The following is a 19,952-nucleotide window of genomic DNA, read 5'->3' as shown; positions in this document are numbered from 1 at the left end:
TTCAGCTTAGTAAAGAAGAGTGACACTTTATAAAATGATCTGATGACGTGCACAATAGTTTTTTCACAATACAATCGAGAAAATAGTCATTTTCTTACATCAACGGAAACTTTTTTGTAAAAAACGTTGTGTTGACCTAGGGGAAAAAGTTTGAAATTTAATTTTCTTGGGTGAATTATGGCCACAGCCTCGAAATGAAATTTCCAACTAATGTCTAATGTTTACCGGGTAAGAAAATAAGAAATTCCAACAAAAACGAAATTTTGCCTCCAGAGCGAAGCGAGAGCAGCGTATCGTTGGAGCGGGAATTTTCTATTTCTTCGCGAGGTGAACATTGTCTCCACGAAACAAAAGCAAAAATTTGAACAATTCTTTTAAACAACAGAAAAAAAGACGCTTCAGTGGATAAAATGTCTATTTTCTCCCCTCTTGTTTTGACAGTGGAGAAAATAGGCATTTTATCCCCCGAACTGTCATTAGGCAAAGCGAACACAAAGCGTCATATTCTCATGGCCTTTTGAGTTGAGAAAATAAGGTATTCATCACACCGCACATATGAAATGTAACTTGTCAACCCCATACAAGGAATATAATGGAAGATTGGAAATGGATACTAAATATTTCCATATTATGGATGATCGACTGTGGCATTAGAAGTGTCGCATGGCGATTAAGAGGCACCGGCACTTAGCTAAAATTGTAGCCTACATTTGCGTGTTTCGTATTTCATTTTTGTTAATATTTTTTCATCAGAATCCTTTTTGAAAAATGTACGACCGCAATTCCGACCACGAATCTGCTAGCTTTAAATAAAAATTAGTTTTGGTTGTAGTCGTTTGATCAGCTCTGAGAAAAGTGAGCAGTTTAATGAAATTTTCATAAACTGCTCATTGTTCTCAGAGCTGGTCAAATTGTTACAACCAAATCTATTTTCTGTTGAAAGCTAACACATTCGTGATCGGAATTGCGGTCGTACATTTTTGAAAAAGGATTCTGATGGAAAGATATCATCAAAAGTAAACTAAAATCCTGTATTTAAAAATCGCCCTAATGTATGCTTTTCGGCAAAGTACCGGTGCCTCTTAAGAGGGCAGACTAGGTGTGAAGTAGGCTATATATTGAAAAATTGGTTTTAAAATTAATGTAGACCATTTAATGAAAATCTGTTCCAGCAATTAGATGAGCAATATGTTTATCTATCTCTAAAAAATGAAAAACGATTTACAATAAGCAACAGTTGGAAGAAAACCGATTTCCAAAATATGAACGTCGCTTAAAGTTAGGCTATGCAATATTTTTTTGGAAATCGGTTTTCTTCCAACTGTTGCTTATTGTAAATCGTTTTTCATTTTTTAGAGATAGATAAACATATTGCTCATCTAATTGCTGGAACAGATTTTCATTAAATGGTCTACATTAATTTTAAAACCAATTTTTCAATATATAGCCTACTTCACACCTAGTCTGCCCTCTTAAATGCCCAGTGTGCCAAGTAGTACGGAAATGAGAATAGAAATATATTTTAAACAGTCTGTTGTTTTACAAGAGACAAAAAGTTAAGAAGTCGAGTTTTCGTGTGAATTATGTTGATCTGAGACGAAGCCGAGATGTGTTATCTAATGGATTTAAGTTGCCGAGGGTATGAATTATGTTAAGTAAGGTTTTCGACGTATGTAGCATGTAGTAAACTGTAGTTACATAACACTTTCATGGAAAAGCGATGCTGAAATACTGAGTGATTAAAACCAACGTTTCAACAAAACAAAAAAAACAACGATTTTTATCAGTGACTGTAAATTTAATTTTATTTGAAATGTTACACATTGCCATCAAATTATGCAGGTGGATAATAAAAACTGTAGATGCAAATGAACTCGAATCAAATTTGGATAATAGCTGGCAAATTGGCCAATCTAAGAAAAATATGTTTAACAGCCAATAATACAAACGACTGGTAACTAGCCTTGCATAATAGAATTAATTAACTAGTTTCAAATGCCATTTTTTCCCAATACAATGAAAAAGATGCTAAAAAATCAACCTTCCTTTTTGTTTGTGAGAGAAGAAGAAAAAAATGATCAAAATGAAGAAGAGGAGACCAACAAAAAAAATGTTCGACGAATAAAAAAGTAATTTATTGACGATTATACTATTACCACTGATTTTAAACTTTTAAAGCTTTATGTGATATGTGTAAACGGTTAATCGTAATCAATTTTTTTTTTCGGTAAAAATTTTACGTATATCAACGTACTTTCACATAAATGCTCAGCTCACAGCATCTTCGATTCATTTTATTTAATTTTTTTTCATCATTTTTTCTTCTTCTACCGAAAAAATATTCGGTGATCATAAAAATATACATTTTTAAATAACGTAATTTATTGTCGAAAATATACATTTTTTTCTTCTTCTTCTTTAACTGTTACTCCATTCAAACGTTTTTATCTATTTCGGACTTCAATAATAATACCAAAAAATAATAATATAAAACTATACATTTCAGCTCTGCAAATGGATAACTATTATTTTAATTATCTTATAAAGGCGTGGGACGATTAATCTGTGTACCGTACATTACAACGTGTACTCATCATGACCATTTTGTTTTTTTAGCCCCGTACGAAGTACGAAGAGGCTTATAGGATTACGATGCCGTGTGTAATTGATGGAATTCGAAGCAGACGGTAAGGGCAAAGTGTTTGCCTATGTTCATAGATGACGAATCTGCAATAAAAATTTTGTCTGTTCATCTGTCCGCCTGTCCATCAAATCCGATTTCAAAATTTTTTTTTTCCCTGAAAGATATTCGAAATAGTGAGGCAAAGTTCGAAGATGGGCGATTTTGGATCGACCCTTCCCGAGCTGTGGCCCAATAAGTGCTTTACGGTTTTTCGAAGATATCTCCAGACATTTAAGCACTACACTTGTAAGTGATACGTCAAATGAAAGGTATTTACAATACCGATCGACAAAAAAAAAGTTTATGAAAATTGGATGACCGACTCGTGAGTTAGACCCCTTGGTGTGAACTAGGTACAGGGCGGCAAGCCGTTTTTGCTTGTAGGTTGGCCAAATTTGAACGTATTTAGATGGATTTTGCTTTATTAGATAGGTATTGACCGTACCAATCAGGGAAAAAAAAGTTTATGAAATTCGATTCACCGGAGCGTGAGCTAGGTCTCTTGGAGTGAGCTTATATGTGACTACTCGGCCGTACAGTGAAGGTGGTGTTTTTTGTTAATATCTCGAGTGAACTTTGACCGAATTTCAATTTTTTTTGTGTTTGAAAGGTACTAACGAATGTAAAGCAGCCGTACTACTTTCCACTTCCTAACAAAATGGCCGTCGGCCGCCATTTTGGATTTTTGTAAAATCAATATAAATCGATGAAAATGATACTTACTTAATTTTAGGTCAATTCGAAATTTGTGTTACATTTGAAAGGAACGTCGTACGGGGCTTCGTAATTGCGCTATGCGCAATTTTTAAGACGTACACATTTCATAAGAATTTTACTTTACCGACGTTTACGGGCGCAGTAGGCTTACGGTAAGAGTAGGGCGACGGACGAACTAGGGTCACGTACGCAATAGATGTACGGGTTTGTACGGGGCTCAGTCGCAGCAAACGCTCCGACTGTTCTGACAGCTCGTTTTTCTTTCTTCTTTTTTTCGGTAATAAATTTTCGATGAGTAAATTCTTGATATTGTCATTTGATCGCGTCGTTTTCCTTTCAAATTTTATTTTGTTTTAATGATTTTAAACAAAACTGTAAACAATGTCAACAGTGGGTTTGCTGAACGACGCACTTTTATCGGTTCGAAGTGCAGGCATTCCACTCGTACAATTGTTTCCCTAGCTGACCGTCAATGACCTGAGGCATCATTTATAAAGTATGTCACATCTGACGACTATTTGCATCTCTTTCTATCACATTTTCAACCATATCTTGACAGATAAAAATGTGGACCTAGATCTAAATCTTTTTGGTATTAACAGACAAATAGCTGTTTCTTCTCTCAAAAAGTGTCAAATGAGTTGTCAATTACACAAAGCTAGCCTCAAAAGATGTTTCGTTCACAGAGCCGCCACTCGAAATGTATGAAAATTTGTGTGGCGTCTCACCAATACTTTTTTTGTTCGATTTGAGGTTAGCTTTGTGAAATTGACAACTTATTTGACAGCTCAAACGACATTGACAATGATCTATTAAAGTTTAATCCCTTCAGGTATTACTTGAACTTATCCCCAAGTGAGTAATCCCTAGAGGAATTAAATTTTAATCTTTTAGGCCCTGACTTTTGACGCTTGTTTACTGTGCGCTGAAATGAAAATCTCATTGAAATTCGGTCAAAATTCGATTCGAAACGTGCCTTGTCGTCACACTTTTTCCACGTGTCTATTGGTTTGCTGCTCGGCCGGTCGATATTTCTGGGCCTGTCGTACTAATAACCTGCCATAATTCTTCCTTAATGAGCAACAGTTCCATCCGGAACTTCCACGTGAAGTAGTTTTCGTTATTGAGTTTTGGGATTGTCGTCTTCACGTTGTCGACCATTTTGCTTTTCCTTGCGCTCTGGGAATCTTTAGACCGATCTTTACTTTAGACTGATTTCCTGGCTAATTCTCTATACTGGGCCCATAACCTGATGAAATTCAGTTCTTTACCTTGATACGCGATGAAGAATCTTGCACAGGAAAATAATAACCGACCAATCTTTATGCTGAACAAAGAGAATTTATTGCTTCTTATAGCTCCGTCAAAAACAAAGTGAATGGATAAATTACAAGAATGTATAGAGGCGATGAATTTAGTATTGACGCAGGTGCTTATCGATTGCAGTGTTGGGGGTGTTGTGAATCTGGAATGAGAATTGTTTATATAAACCAGATTTTGCAATTATTTACCTGACGAGACCCTGAACTCTGGACCTCCTGCACTCCAGTCGACTATCTTACCACTGCTACAATTTGTTCTTAACGTCGCTTATTTGGAACGGTTGTTTCAAAGAAACTAATTCCTCGTGGGATTAAAATGGGAATTAAAATGCAAATTGCCACACGGCAAGATTGCCAGTTCAAACCTCACTATTTTTCATGATTTTCATTTGAATATTCTTCTGTAGTTTTCTTACCTTGTCTTGTGTGTGGCATCTCCTTCACACGCGTGACATACTTTGTTCAGGATCTCTGAAACCTGAAATATAGAAGTTAGGCCGACCTACCTGTCAGGGGACAGCTTTCCGCTCAAGTTAATTTTTTTTTCGATTTTGTATGAAAATTTTAAAACATTTCAGTTCAAATTCAGTTCAGGTCAAGTTTCCTCATAAACATTACCAGACCTGACATTTCAAGTAATTTACTCTTTTGACCGCGGTTGACCTATTTCGAGCCTTATTCACTCGCACAGACTCGAGAAGATGATATGTTGGAATTAGCCTTCGACTTTCCACCCATTTATTCGAACCTCTAATATATACGAAAAAGGAACGAACAACTCGTTGAATTTTTTATGTTATCCAATTGCTTTGCAACATTTAGCTCGTTATATTGAACGTATGAACATTTCAATTGCACACAATTTAAAATTCAGTTTCTTCAGTTCTAAGACGTGATGTGCATGGAATGAATCCGGAAATTATTTTTATGAAATTTAGAACTTATTCGTAAATTTTGCTACCAACATCATTCTGCGTTATTTGAAGAGTGTATGCACCTAATAGAAAATGCAAAACTCTACAGAATAAATACGAGTTTGCACGTCAACTGCGCAAATTGCGATGTTATAGATCAGTGTCAAATAACGGTTTCTTCTATCAAAGTAGTGTCAAATGAGTTGTCAATTTCACAAACCTAACCTCAAACAATGACAGCTCCATATAAATTTGTGTTACATTGTGGTTAGCTTTGTGAAAATGACAGCTCATTTGACATCTCAAACGACATTGACAATGATCTATTAAAATTTAAAAAAGTTTGGTACGTCGACAAGAAAAATTGATTTGTATGGAAGCGAGAGTGACAAATGATTTTTTTTGAAAAAAGAGGATGGTGCTGGTGGTCTTTCCACTAATTAGGATAAAATTTTGATCTTGAAACAATGCATCCCGCTGTAACGTCTATGTCGACGTCGACGAGAAAAAGTGAAATGATTTAAACCATTTAATTTGACTTCCCCCCAACCTTCACAGCGCTCCGCCACATCTAAAGGTACTCCCAAAATATTTGTACTTAGAATTGCAAGATTCTGATTTTGCGAACATTGAGTTTTGCTTTCCTCGAAATATATTTTTAAAAAAATCGTCATCGCGCACCAAACTCGTTATGCAAAAAATGTGTCACCAACAAAAACAACCGAGAATTGGGTTACCATCTGCTTTCAACAGCAATGACAAAAATAATCGAAAAACGTCGGCTGACGTGGTCTTAATAGTACATTACTGCTATAAGGCTGTATATAAGAGATGTGTACGTATACGAGCGCTTGCGCGAGTATTAGTACGAGTCTCTTATATACAGCCTTATAGCAGTGAGGTATTTTATCGCAGTTAGCAAACATCTCTTTTTCTCGTGATATAATTTTTGCTTGCAAAACCTTTAGCTCTCTAGGGTAAATTTGTTTACTTTTATGTACGTCGCGCACAATACACACACACCCTATGCGATAAGTAAATGTTAAAACAAATGAAGTAAAAGAATATGTATTAGGAAATACATTTAATAAAAGAAGTAGCAGATTCAAAGGAACCTGATGTCACTCTTGACGCGAGACTACGCCTCCTCTACGTTTGTTTCTCTCGTTATAGTTTAAGATCAATTAGTTTGAATCGAGGAGTCAAATTTTAAAGTTTAGACAATTTTGCATAGTTAAAAAAGTTAAAAAGTTAACAAGTTAAAAAACTCATTTCATTTCTGTTTTGCTTTCCAAACTTTGCTTGGAATGCCTGCAAGAATAATTTATTCCAAAAACATTTAAAGTGAGTTATAAATAACCGAAAATATTTTGTTCTTCACTTATTTATTGTAATTCGAATGATGCCACACATATTATGTCTAATATAAGTAAGCACTCCCTAAACTCATTTCAATTTAATTGTTTCCATTTTTCGAGAGATTTCTAATTCTTTCCTTAGTTGATGAATTTAAATGATCCATTTAATGTAATTGAATTAATCTTCATCCGATAAAATCAAATAATTACTACACATACACACACATAGGTGGGAGTTAATTTGACTGACAAATTCAATACGATTGCACAGATTTTATGCCAATTTCATGTGATGAGTAGCATACCAAAATGTAGGTAAAACATTTTGAATGGAGTCTCTTCATCATATTTGCTAATTGAATTCAATGAAATTATATTTTGAATGAAAATGTCTTAGTCACGGGTGTGCGAGCATTATCTATGTTTGAATAGTGAGCGGTGTTTTGAACTTTAGTGAACATTAAAAGTCACACAAATTGATTGTATACAGTCGTAATGAGTTCACCGGAACCATAGTCAGAGTCAGTCTATGTAGTGAAACGTTCGGAAAAATTAGCCTAATACCTAATATCAACCGTATAGCTTTTAGAGCTCGGATCGGGTTTTGGTTGATCAGTTTCAATTCTGGTTGACCCGGACCGACTTTCAATTCAACCCTAATCTGAACTAAAATTTCAGGTTCAGGTGAAGTTTGGGTCAAAATTGAAATCTTAGTTCAGGCTCGGGTCCAATTCAGGTTCAAGTATTTATAAATCAGTCAAAAACACTCAAAAGAGTAAAAGTGACGCAAGTCCCTGTGCATACTTCCAAAACAACTGATATCGCTGGAGGTGACGCATTCTGCGCTTGTACGCAAAAACTGTAACAGTAAAAATTTGACCAAAGAAATTCTAGAAACCAAATTTTACCAAAAAAATTTTGCGTCACAAGTGACAGATGTTGTCGAAAGAACTTTTAATAAATTTTTTTTCCTAAAATTATTAGTTTTAAAATTTTTGAAAAATTTTGAAAATTTTGAAAAATTTTGAAAATTTTGAAAAATTTAAAAAATTTTGAAAATATTTAAAAATTTTGAAAAATTTTAAAAATTTTGAAAATACTTAAAAATTTTGAAAAATTTTAAAAATTTTGGAAATTTTTAAAAATTTAAAATTTTTTTAAAAATTTAAAAATTTTTGACAATTTTAAAAAATTTTAAAAATTTTAAAAATTTTGAAATATGTAAAAAATTTGAAAAGTTAAAAAAATTTTAAAAAATACTAATTTTAGGAAAAAAAATTGAGGCGAGCAGAGCTTACCAAATACCAAAAGCGAACAAATTTGTTCTACCATACCCATCCACACACACACACACACACACTTAAAGGTGTTCTTATATGGGGCCTATATGGGAACTTCGAGGAGCCCTAGCTCCGAAACGAGGCCGGTTCCCCCAATTTTTTTTTTCTGGAATGTCTTAGAATGACGACTAGAATCTACTCCCAAAATTTCAACAAAATCTAAAGAAGACTTTAGAAGATAGGAAACACGGACGGACGGACTAACAAAGTAACGTAGGATTTTTTCATTTCGTTTAAAGTACTGAAATTGACCAAAATGTATGGAAATGGGGCTTCTTGGAAGATTTTTTGCGTGGCCAAATTTTAAGCTGCAAGAACGTGTGATAGCTCGTTGAACTCGTACGGACGCCTAGTTTTTTTTAATGGTAATTTGGAGTCATTTGTCTTTGAATTGAAGAACTTAAATATTTGCTGTATATATGGTTCTGCAGTCTATGACAAAATTTTTTTTTTTGAAATTTTTTCTAGTAATAGGACTTGCGTCACGGGCGCTATGCTAACGCGCGCCCATGATAGGGAAAACTGTTTGCATATCTTTCTATCAAGTTCTGAACCACATTTTGCATCTCCTTCGCACGCGTGGTATACTTTATAAATTATCAAAAATCGTTTTCTACGATGTTTAAAATGCTCGTTTAGCAATAATGATAGCCATGGCCAGTTACCATCATATGTATGAGAATGTAGCTTTCCAGCGCAGGCTTTAGAAGGGTTTTCGAAAGGGAATGGTGTAACATTTCCGGCCGAAAAAGAGTCATTCTTCAGTTTCCAGGAAAAACTTTTGCTGAGAAACTTTTCGTGCCTCATTACAACCGATCGCGATCTGACTCAAAATGAAATTGATTAGACTGAAATGAAGAGAATAAAGAACTGATAAAAATGCACGTACATGCATCAACAATGACTAACTAACTGACTTTTACTAAAGGCAATACCAAAGGTAATGTAAATACATTTTCCAAGAAGGATAATTTTGGTGACTCATGTGTGTCTCATTCACTTTACAACGAGATAACCCATTAAACATCAGCGAATGAATGTACTAAACAGCAACAAGAGAAGACAAAAAAAAAACAATTATTTTACATGAACATTATTGAGCACATAAATTAAATCGATAACTCATTGTGGGATTATAATATTAAATTAACGGAAACACTTCAAATATTTCTGTAGTGAAGAAGAATTACCCATAACACAACAATAACCCATTTAGCCAACAAGAAAAAAAAAGACTTAACAAGTTTTTTTTTTGGTAACTCTCTTCAGTTCGGTTCGCGACCAATATTTATGATTACACATCCCATGTGAAACAATTCGAAGAGTGTGCGCGCAGACAAAATTCAAAGAAATGAGTTTGATGATGGCCTTCATGGTCTGAACCTGAACCATAACCATAGCAAAGTGTTGTTACATTTTCGAATTGAAACGGACAGGTATTAAATTCGTGTTGTATAAAGGTTTTTGGAGGAAGAAAAAATAAAAAAAATAAATAAAATAAAAACAAATTCACAACGAAAATAATGAATGATAAAAAAGAACGTGCAATGTAATTAAAATTTAATCTTTTTATTGACCACCGACCGGAATGACTTTGAGATGAATGTGTTTGCATCTGAAAAGTATTTGATGGTTTGAGCCGTTTCGCTTTTATTGCTTCAATTTAAGGTAGAACATGTGCAATTCGTTTGTCGGGTTCTATCTGTCAAGGTAAATATATTTTGATCGAGACGATGTTTCTCTAACAAAATGTCAATGTTTTGTGAAGGAATGGTAATAATTTAAATTTTTGATGTTTAGCTGTATGCGGCTGGGGGAGGAATTGGAATTAAAAATGGTTTCCAATTATTGATGTTGATGAGATAGTTGTTTGTTCCTAGAACTCGAAACACTCAGTCAGCTATAGGCAGTAGCCAGACCGAAATTGAGCTAATACTTAAACTGATCCGCAATTTCCGTGTTAACACCAGACTACTTGTCTGTATGACCCAATTGTTCTGCTATCTGGGAACTACTGGTGTCAGTATTACTGACGTAGAAGTCGGTTCTGCTTCTAAACCGAGCAGTCCCGGCCCATTCCACGAAGTTCCCTCGGGGCGTTGCAACCCCGCGGAATTTGATGCAAGTCGATCGGAGCTGGGAGTTCATGATTCCATCCGAAGTGGTCATACCAACCACGTACGCTACCCGAGGGTTTGTATCGGTACCACGGGAGCTGGAAGCCCCCCGAGAACCAGAGAAACTCTCGGTATCGGGCCCAGCGACGGTTGAGGAGCCTATCCTTGGCTGAAACGTGGTGGCGGTGGCGGTTCAATTGCGCTTTATGCGCTGGGGTACTGCTCCCGGGGAAAGTGCAGTAAGGGTTGAGATGGGCTCTGGCCTCACCTTTGGTAATGTTAGTGCATGAACACCGGCATAAAAAGGTAGTTCTACCCGCTGATTGAGCGGTAATCTCGATCAAATCCTTTTTGGAAAGGAAGAGCTGTTAAGCTTATGGCAGGTAAGCTCTCTAATCTAAAGATATGTTATTCTGTTCTGCTATCTCCTCGTTGGAATTTAGGCAAAATTTTTAGGAATTTACTACAAACTGATTTGGGTGCTCTTAAAAAAACGTATAAAGCGCTTCTTCGACCTGTCAACTTCTAGGACACTTCTTCCTTTACCCTAAAATTCAACTTGACGAAATAATAAAAACAGCGGTAGTGGAGTGCGTGACGCAATTTCAATCCCATAAGAAAACCAACGCAACAAGGAATAAGGTGAAAATTTTAAATTTTCCCCATTGATTAAATATCCATGACTGGAGTTTCGTCCTTATATTGCCTGTTTTTCGAACATTGTTTTCCTAAGAGTCGAGCTATGAGTTCTTTCCTAAACATTTGCCAATTGTGACAATTTTTTTGTATAATATTTTTTTAGATTTTCTTCGGAAAATGCTCCATCCTAAGCGATATCAAATGTTTTGAACGTTGCAACAGATTGATGAAACTGCGTCGCCTATTCCCCTTTTTGTGTGATTTTCTATTTTTGTTAAGTTAGAATTTCCTTCAGAATTTCCTAATAAAGATCGCCCAAAACCACTACAGTGGAGGTGTGACGCAAGTCCTTTTATCCACTTACAAAAGAACTGATATCGATGGGGGTGACGCTTACAGCTTAAATACACAAAAAGTATCACAAATGGCAGACAATGAGGAAAATGTAAACAGCTGATTGAAAAATTGGTTATTAAAAACCAAGGGCTGACCCAAAATAGACCAAAAAAATTTTAGAAAGAAAATATACCAAATAAAAGCGTCAGAAAGTCGTAGATGTTTCGGCTTTCCTCCGTTTAAATTCCATTTTTTCAGAATTTTTTTTTCTTTTTTTAAACAAATTTCCTCAACATCTGCCACTTGTGACGCAAATTTTTTTGGTATAATTTTCTCAGTCCGCAGTCCTTCGGATTTTTTTTTACATTTTTTTCTGTGTCAACCTGCATCACGGTCCTTGTCTAACGTAGGGCCATGATGCAAAGAGGACCAGTAGTCCACCTTGAGCAACATAAATTGAAAATCTGATACTTCAATTGTTGAAACTATTTTCGATTATTTTGTAAAAATCTATTACTTCGTTAGTTTTACCAAACATTTTGAAATAAGAAAGCGAACTGTCCTAAAACTCATCGCTTATCTTTGTTATCTCTGTATCGACAACAGATGTCTAATCATATAGAAAAAATCTCGATTACTGCGGTTCAATTCTGTCAATGTTTCAATGCCATTATTACATTCTTCTGCCACCAATTAAAAAATCAATTTTTATCACAGTGATCTATTAAAACCGATGATCACATGTTAAAGTAAAAAATTTTGAATCCAAAGCACGACTTCATTTGGTCGGGCATTTTTCTCTCTCTCTCTCTCTCCTTCAAATTGAAACAATTTCAAATTTATAATTAGACACTATACCTTTCGTTCAATTCATGGAAAATAATTCTTCTGATGCACCGCAGAACCAATAAATTTGACCATTTTTTGCAATCATCCACAACGTACCGAAAATAACAGAATAAAAAAACTTCGAACCGAAAAAATGCTATTTCAATGTTATTTTACTGGCATGTGATATTTTGGTGGTGTAAAATTTATGTTCGATTGTTTATATAGGGAATATAGCATATAATAATCATGCTTGTGTGTACAATATTGAAGTTTTTCTGGTTGTTATATGCAGAAAGGTTTTTTTTCTCGTCGATTTTTGTAATTTTTTTTTTATCTATTTTACGTCGAATGTATGCTCGTAGATAAATACACAGGTATTTTTTTAGTGAAAAGATAAATACTGTCAATACACTCTGAAGCTCTGATTTATTTTATATTCCGGATAACAACGAAATCTGATTATTTATCTAGATCAGCGAAAATGATTACAAATTAACAAAAAATTTAAACGAATGGCATAAATGGTCAGTTTTTCGAAAGGCATAAATTTATTAAGATGCTTAACCATTTAAGCACAGTTAATTTATTTTAAATATTGAATTTCCTGCCTGTGTCGGTGTACCTTCACATCATACGTTTAATAGAAATTTTATTGATTTCAATGCGAAATAGACTTTCATATACCTGGAATTCCCACTACTTATGCAACCACTCTCAGCGTATTTGAAACGGAGCTTTAAGAATCAAACTTCAATTTCCTTATAATTCGCTAATGTGACACGTTCATTTTCTGCATTAAAGAATGAATGTGCGAAAATCTCGACCAACCGAGATTCCAGTTACTAAAGTGTGTTACATTGACTAATTAACAATACATTCGTCGGGTCTCAACCCACGTTTGGTATCAATAGAAGGAGACCAGTAGAAACAAGGGCTGATAGGTTTTTGAGTGGACTTGTGGAGACAGAGGAGCCCTTAGAAGTTCTCCAATGTAGTAAACAAAATTCAATTTCTTGTCACCATCTTGGACAGTAACGATCAACAGCTTCCGTAGTATTATATGTATCGCTGTGTATCGACTACAAACATTCACACTTTTAAATTGTCTGTTTATTGACGAAATTATTCAACTTTGAGTTCACAAATTAGTGTGATATTATTGTCTAACGATACTCTAGAGCCATCAAGAGGTGCCTGTCAAGAAAGACCTGTCAAGAAAGACCTGTCAAGAGAGACCTGTCACATACTATTTATCTGTTATCGATAACGACGATAAAAAAAATGACAAGCTCTTGGCAGAATTGTCGTTTATACAGTAACATGCATGTTAACAAATTGAAGTACAAGATTTGAAATCAACAGATTAAAAATACTTTGATTAATGGAAGTAATAGACCAGATAATAATGTTGGTCATATGCTTCCCGTCTGAAATAGGTTAAACATAAGAAGTAATAGATTTTCGACGAATATAATTACCTAAAATAACATATAAGAGATGAGATCTCCTTAATTTTATCACTGATAGTTAAGACGAACTAGTGACACTCAAATTACATTGCTAATCAAACTAAAATCGTAGTTAAAGTTATTACTGAAGGTTAAATTGTCTGACGAAGTCAAATGAGTCAAATGTTCGTAATAAGTAGTTTTATCAACGCAAACAGTTGCCGAATTTAACTGAATAATTTTCAAATATTTTGCATTGACTTTCATTACAACAGGTCTCACATGTGACTCATTAATTTATCTCTACTGAAACATTAGTGGATTTCTCAAGCAATTCTTTCCGAAGTCCATCGAAGCCAGGGCCTATTTTTGAGAAATATTTTCTTGAATTTTCTTAGAATTTCTTCAAAATTTTCTAGAATTTCTCGAAAAGAATTTTCATGAATATTCGGGAAAATTTGAAATGTCAAGAAAATAGGCTCTGACCGTTGCTACGGAAAATAATTTTTTTACTTCAAATGTTCTTTCAATTTTTTTTAATCAACTGCAATGTCTAATTATCCAAAGCATTGTTCGTTTTTCTACAAGTTGTCTGGCAGAATAAAAAAGTGCCGGCAATTTATTTATTTTAACTCAAGGCCAAATACATTAGAATTTCGTATGTGTAATTTTTGCAGTGCCAAAATATTGTTTTTATTATTTTTAATATATTACGATGCGGAGTATGTGCAAAAATTATACTATGAACGTACTGTGTGTACGTACGCCGTACATACACAAAAGAATACAGATCGACGACGACGACGTTTTATATTATATTTTGCGAATGTGCTTAGATTTTATGATAAAGTGATGGACATGTAAAATGTTATATTGTGATGGCCATAAAAATTAGTTTTGCGAATTGTGAATTAGACATTTAGTCGTATAATTAAAGCATTGAGTGACAAGAAAATTATGAATTTGTTAGTGCACGCGATTTTAATTTCAATGCCTAACTTTGTCTAGAGATTGATTTGCACCGAGGACTGAAATCTGTTAAATTTTATTCGCATAGTTGAGTGGCATGCCATAGACGTGATATAATAATTTAGAAAAATTGTCCATTCAAAGTTATTGGTTGTCATTCGCTAAATAGACCCATATCTCCATAACACACCGTGTATACTTAGCGCTGTTGTATTTGAGGCTTCATTTGTATTTTTCATGTTTGTTGATACAACGACGGTAGTGCATACGAGTGCTCCCAAAGACTATGGAGGAAAAAACAAACGTTTGAATTCACTTAATTGCCCTTGAATGATTCGCTCAAGTGCGGTTAATTGAGTTGTTAATTTTTTGTATTTATTGTTTTTCTTCTTAAAAAGATTTTTTTGGGGGAAATAATTGACTCACACAGCACAGACAAATAATTGAATGTACTGTAGAAGACTGTGTGGTGTCGAATACAGAAAAACGAGCCATCAGAACAGTCGGAGCGTTTGCTGCGACTGAGCCCCGTACAAACCCGTATATCTATTGCGTACGTGACCCTAGTGCGTCTGTCACCCTACTTTGACCGTAAGCCTATTGCGCCGGTTAATGTAGTTAAAGTAAAATTATTATGTAATGTGTACATCTTAGAAATTGCGCATAGCGCAATTACGAAGCCCCGTACGACGTTCCTTTCAAATGAAACAAAAATTTCAAATCGCCCTAAAATTTTATTTTTTGAAGGGCCTAGTATCGGCCTCAGTCCGAGGACCCAAATTTAAAATTTTTTTCAACTACATTCTATTCGGCCTTTGATTACCTCCCAAATGAAACAAAAATTACGAAAAACGGATGAAATTTGCTCGAGTTATATGTAAAATACACATAGGGCCCTAGTATCGGCCTCAGTCCGAGGACCCAAATTTACATTTTTTTCAACAACATTCTATTCGGCCTTTGATTACCTTCCAAATGAAACAAAAATTACGAAAAACGGGTGAAATTTGCTCGAGTTATATGTAAAATACACATAGGGCCCTAGTAGTGGCCATAGGCCAAGGATCCAAATTTATTTATTTTTCAACAACATTCTATTCGGCATTCGATTACCTTCCAAATCAAACAAAAATTACGAAAAACGAATGAAATTTACTCGAGTTCTATGTAAAATACACATAGGGCCCTAGTAGCATTTCACTTCTAAGGCCCTAACTCACGGTCCACTCACCCGATTTTAAAAAACTTTTTTTTTACTGGATTGGTATTGACAATACCTATCATTTGCCGTGTCATTTACATTTCCATCGTTTATTTTGCCATAAATATCACCAAAAGACCTTAAATCACTTAGGTGGCCCTAACTCACGAAGGGCCGACCCGAATATGCCCATCTTCGAACTTAGCCTCACTATTTCGACTATCTTTCAGGGAAAAAAAAAATTTTGAAATCGGATTTGATTTACTCAAGATATCGACGTGACGGACAGACGGACAGACGGCCCAAATTTTTATTGCGGATTCGTCATCTATGAACATAGGCAAACACTTTGCCCTTACCGTCTGCTTCGAATTCCATCAATTACACACGGCATCGTAATCCTATAAGCCCCTTTGTACTTCGTACGGGGCTAAAAAATTGTTTATCTTGCGGTCATGTGGGTAATTTATCAACGGTTCAAATTATTGCAATTTTCGAGTGTAGTTAATTTGCAAATGTGTCATGATGGCATCGAGCTGCAATCAAAGTATTAACAATATTGAAGAGATTTCTTTCGAGCAGAATTATTTAAAGGATTAGCAAACAATCATTTTTCAAGTTTTTATATTCAGTTAAAGTAGAAACGTAGATGATGGCGGAATATTTACTTTTAACGTGTCGAGACAAGCAGAAGTCAATATTCATTGTTTGTGTTAGATAAAAGTTTGATCACCCAAAAGTGTAATGTATTTTGCCACTTGACCATTACGATCATTGTTGATAGTTAAACGAAGTTAAAAAATAATCACAGCAATTACAATGTTGCTACTGATCTCAAAAAGAAACATCTCAGTTCCTTCAATTCCCCTGACTCTGTTTAAGGCTCAGAATAGGTCAATTTCAAATAATTTAAAATTAACTCAATCCCTTTATAGACTTAGGAAATAGATCGAATTTAGTATAACCGCACCATCTCACTAACTTTTCATTGCACGTACTGGTACTGTAGTTGTTGCAAATCGCAGTAATCCTGCAATCAATCTAGTAACTTGTGTAAGCAAATTACTTTGGTTATTCTGTTTCTGGCTTTTTACAACAAAACATCTAAATTCTCTTGTCCTCAATAAAGTCAATATCGGATAACTCTAAGCTATTTAATTCGTTCTATCTCGCGAATCCTACTAATTCCAACAGGTTATGGGCCCAGTTGTTTTTATAGAAATTGTTTTTATTGTAAATTCGGACAGTGCAGAAGAAATCGGCGTACGGAGAAACGAAGCAATTTTCATAAGCAAATAAATTGTGGGAAGTCAAACAACAGTTTACCACGACAAACGGAGAAACGAAGCATAAGTAAATGTGGATGTCGTGAAGAAATTGCATTGTATTTCGCGGAAACGGAAGTATCAGTTACACTGGATTTCTCGGTAACAGCAGTATCAGTTACATAAAGGCGCTGATTCCTGTAAAAGTGAAGAAGCTAACATCCAGTTAATGGTCACATCAAGTCGATAGTCGATAGGCAATAAAAATCATAACGGCTGCACTCAAGGGCATCAGAACTGTACAGTGCAACAATCGATACCTACTCAAAGTCATACTCGATGGTAGAATCGAAGAAAGAGATGATAGAATCGAAGTAAGAGAAAAATCGATGGTCAATTTCGGACCCGAAGGAGTGTATAAGGAAAGTAAGAAGAAATGGTCGAAATTAAGAACAATCGAAATTTCTGAATTTGAGGAGGAGTCAAGAATTACAAAACGAAAAGCTCTACAATTCAAATTTTGCAAAGGATATAGGCTTACATTGATTGCATGATAACTTTGTTAATTCCGTTTCTGGCTTTTTACAACAAAACATCTAAATTCTTTTGTCCTCAATAAAGTCAATATCGGATAACTCTAAGCTATTTAATTCGTTCTATCACGCGAATCCTACTAATTCCAACATTCCAACAGTAGTGAATCTATAATCTAATCTCTAAACAGGTCGATTACAGGTTTAACCTGTCAGAATAAACTTGAAGTTGACCTATTTGGAAATTGAACCTTGAATATGTTTACAGGATCGATATGTGCGACGGAGATCCAGTGCGGTTGACTTCAAATGTTGTTAACCTCAATTCACTGCCTAAGTCTATGTAGTGAGATTGAGCTAATTTCCAGCTAATTGAGGAGCGATTGACCTTATTTTCTGCATTCCATGAAGTGTAGGCCCTGACAAAATAAAGTTTTTGTTGACGCCTGGTCTGTTGACAGTTCGGGTAGAAAATGCTTATTTTCTGCCCACTTGTTTTGACAGGGGAGAAAACGTCATGTTCTGTTTTGAAAAATGGTGTAACAAATTAAGGTTTATGTTTTGTGGATAATAACAGCTAAACACACGTTTTATATTTTAAAAACGTGCTAACTCCTGCAGAGCCTAATATTTGGGAATTAATTCTCTAAATTCCCAAAATTCCCAAAAATTCCCTAAAATTCCCAAAAATTCCCTAAAATTCCAAAAAATTCCCTAAATTCCCAAAAATTCCCAAAAATTCTCTAAAATTCCCAAAAAACAACAACAAATATTTCAAAACATATTGAAAATATATATATTCAGTAAATACATCTTAAGCAGTATATCGCCAAAACTGCAGGTGATAGTGATAGGGGAACAAGCGGTCTCCGATTTTAAGGAGTGATAGCTCGTTAGATTGGTCTTTCAATTCTAGAGAATCGTATCTTTCATTTTTTTCGAATATTTTTTTCAATTTTCGGTTAAAGCGTTCAAAGTTGAAAGCATGTTACAGGGTCCCGAAAACCTTTTCTCGGCAATAACTCAAGAATAATTATTTTAACTTATTGTAATGTTGTACTGATGTCAGCTTTGGAGAGGCCTACAAAAATGGAAAAAATAACTAAAAATTGCTCACCCCTGGCTGGTGCGAGTACATCCACGAGAATTATACCCTTCAGAGCCAAGTATTTAGGAAATAATTATCAAAAGCTCCCTAAAATTACAAAAAAAGTTCCCAAATATTTTTCTTCTAAATTGTTGCCTACATTTCGGGGCGAAATTTTTATTATTTTAATGATAATTTAGGACTAGGATTCTTTTTAGAAAACGAACGACCATCGTTTGGTGTTAAAATGTGCTAGCTTTCAGCAAAAATATAAATGTTTGCGGTGATGCAACCTACCTCCGAGAAAACTCAAAATATGTGTCAATTTTCGTGACTCGGACTGAGAGACATTTAAATTTTTACTCAAAGCTAGCACATTTTAACATCAAACGATGGTCGTTCGTTTTCTAAAAGGAATCCTAGTCCAAAATTATCATTAAAATACTTATAACTTTGTCCCAAAATGTAGGCAGCAATTTAGCCATGTGTAGATTCTTTTAATTATAAAACTGCAAAAAAAAAGAAATTTTGGAATTTTTTTGGGAATTTTAGGGAATTTTTGGGAATTAATTCCCAAAATTCCCAAAAATTTCCTAAATTCTCTAAAATTCCCAAAAATTCCCTAAATTTCCCAAAAACTCCCTAAATTCCCAAAATTTCCCTAAATTCCCAAAAATTCCCAAAAACGATTCCCAAATATTAGGCTTTGAACTCCTGTAAGAAAATATGTAATTCCAGCTCGAGCTGTTCACGATTCCATCGGTAAACAAATAACCTCGCAAATAACTATCGCAAATTACATTTAAAATTATTTAAAAAAAAAGTTTTCACAGTATAGCGCCAAATCTTTTACTTCTTTTAATGTAGGTTGTATCGATACGAAATCTTTTACTTCATTTTTTTAACAAAATTTTTGTTACAAAAGGCCACTTCAGCCAGATCTCATCGTTTATTCTTTTCGTCTCCGTCGATAACAGATGATGTAACAGTCTTTTTAATTATTGAAATGAAAGCCAGGCAACAATTCGTATTCTAGAAACCACAAACTATTCTTTTTGTGTGCCGAGTATGTATGGAACAGCATTGCTATTTCGAATATTTACTTTACTCTAACTTTACAAGTACCTAAAAAATGCAAGTGCAACTTGAGAGTTGGTTCAGTTATACCACAAACACATTTATCCGTCGAAAT

At 34.6% G+C, this 19,952-nt stretch overlaps 1 protein-coding gene and 1 long non-coding RNA gene across 13 annotated transcripts in view; both read left to right on the top strand.

The window, feature by feature from the left end:
• LOC119084566 (voltage-dependent L-type calcium channel subunit beta-2) overlaps positions 1–19,952 on the top strand; it is a 146,997-nt gene that overhangs the window by 4,325 nt on the left and 122,720 nt on the right. The gene's annotated exons all lie outside the window — the stretch shown is intronic.
• LOC119084579 lies at positions 687–18,655 on the top strand. The gene is made up of 3 exons (XR_005089087.1): positions 687–699; positions 1,071–1,075; positions 18,493–18,655. It is a non-coding gene; the product is annotated as an uncharacterized LOC119084579 (long non-coding RNA).

Source organism: Bradysia coprophila, unplaced genomic scaffold (assembly GCF_014529535.1).
Source record: "Bradysia coprophila strain Holo2 unplaced genomic scaffold, BU_Bcop_v1 contig_87, whole genome shotgun sequence".
NCBI lineage: Eukaryota > Metazoa > Arthropoda > Insecta > Diptera > Sciaridae > Bradysia > Bradysia coprophila.
The sequence above is the reverse complement of the archived record's forward strand: the minus strand, read 5'-3'. Positions and strand labels throughout refer to the sequence as shown.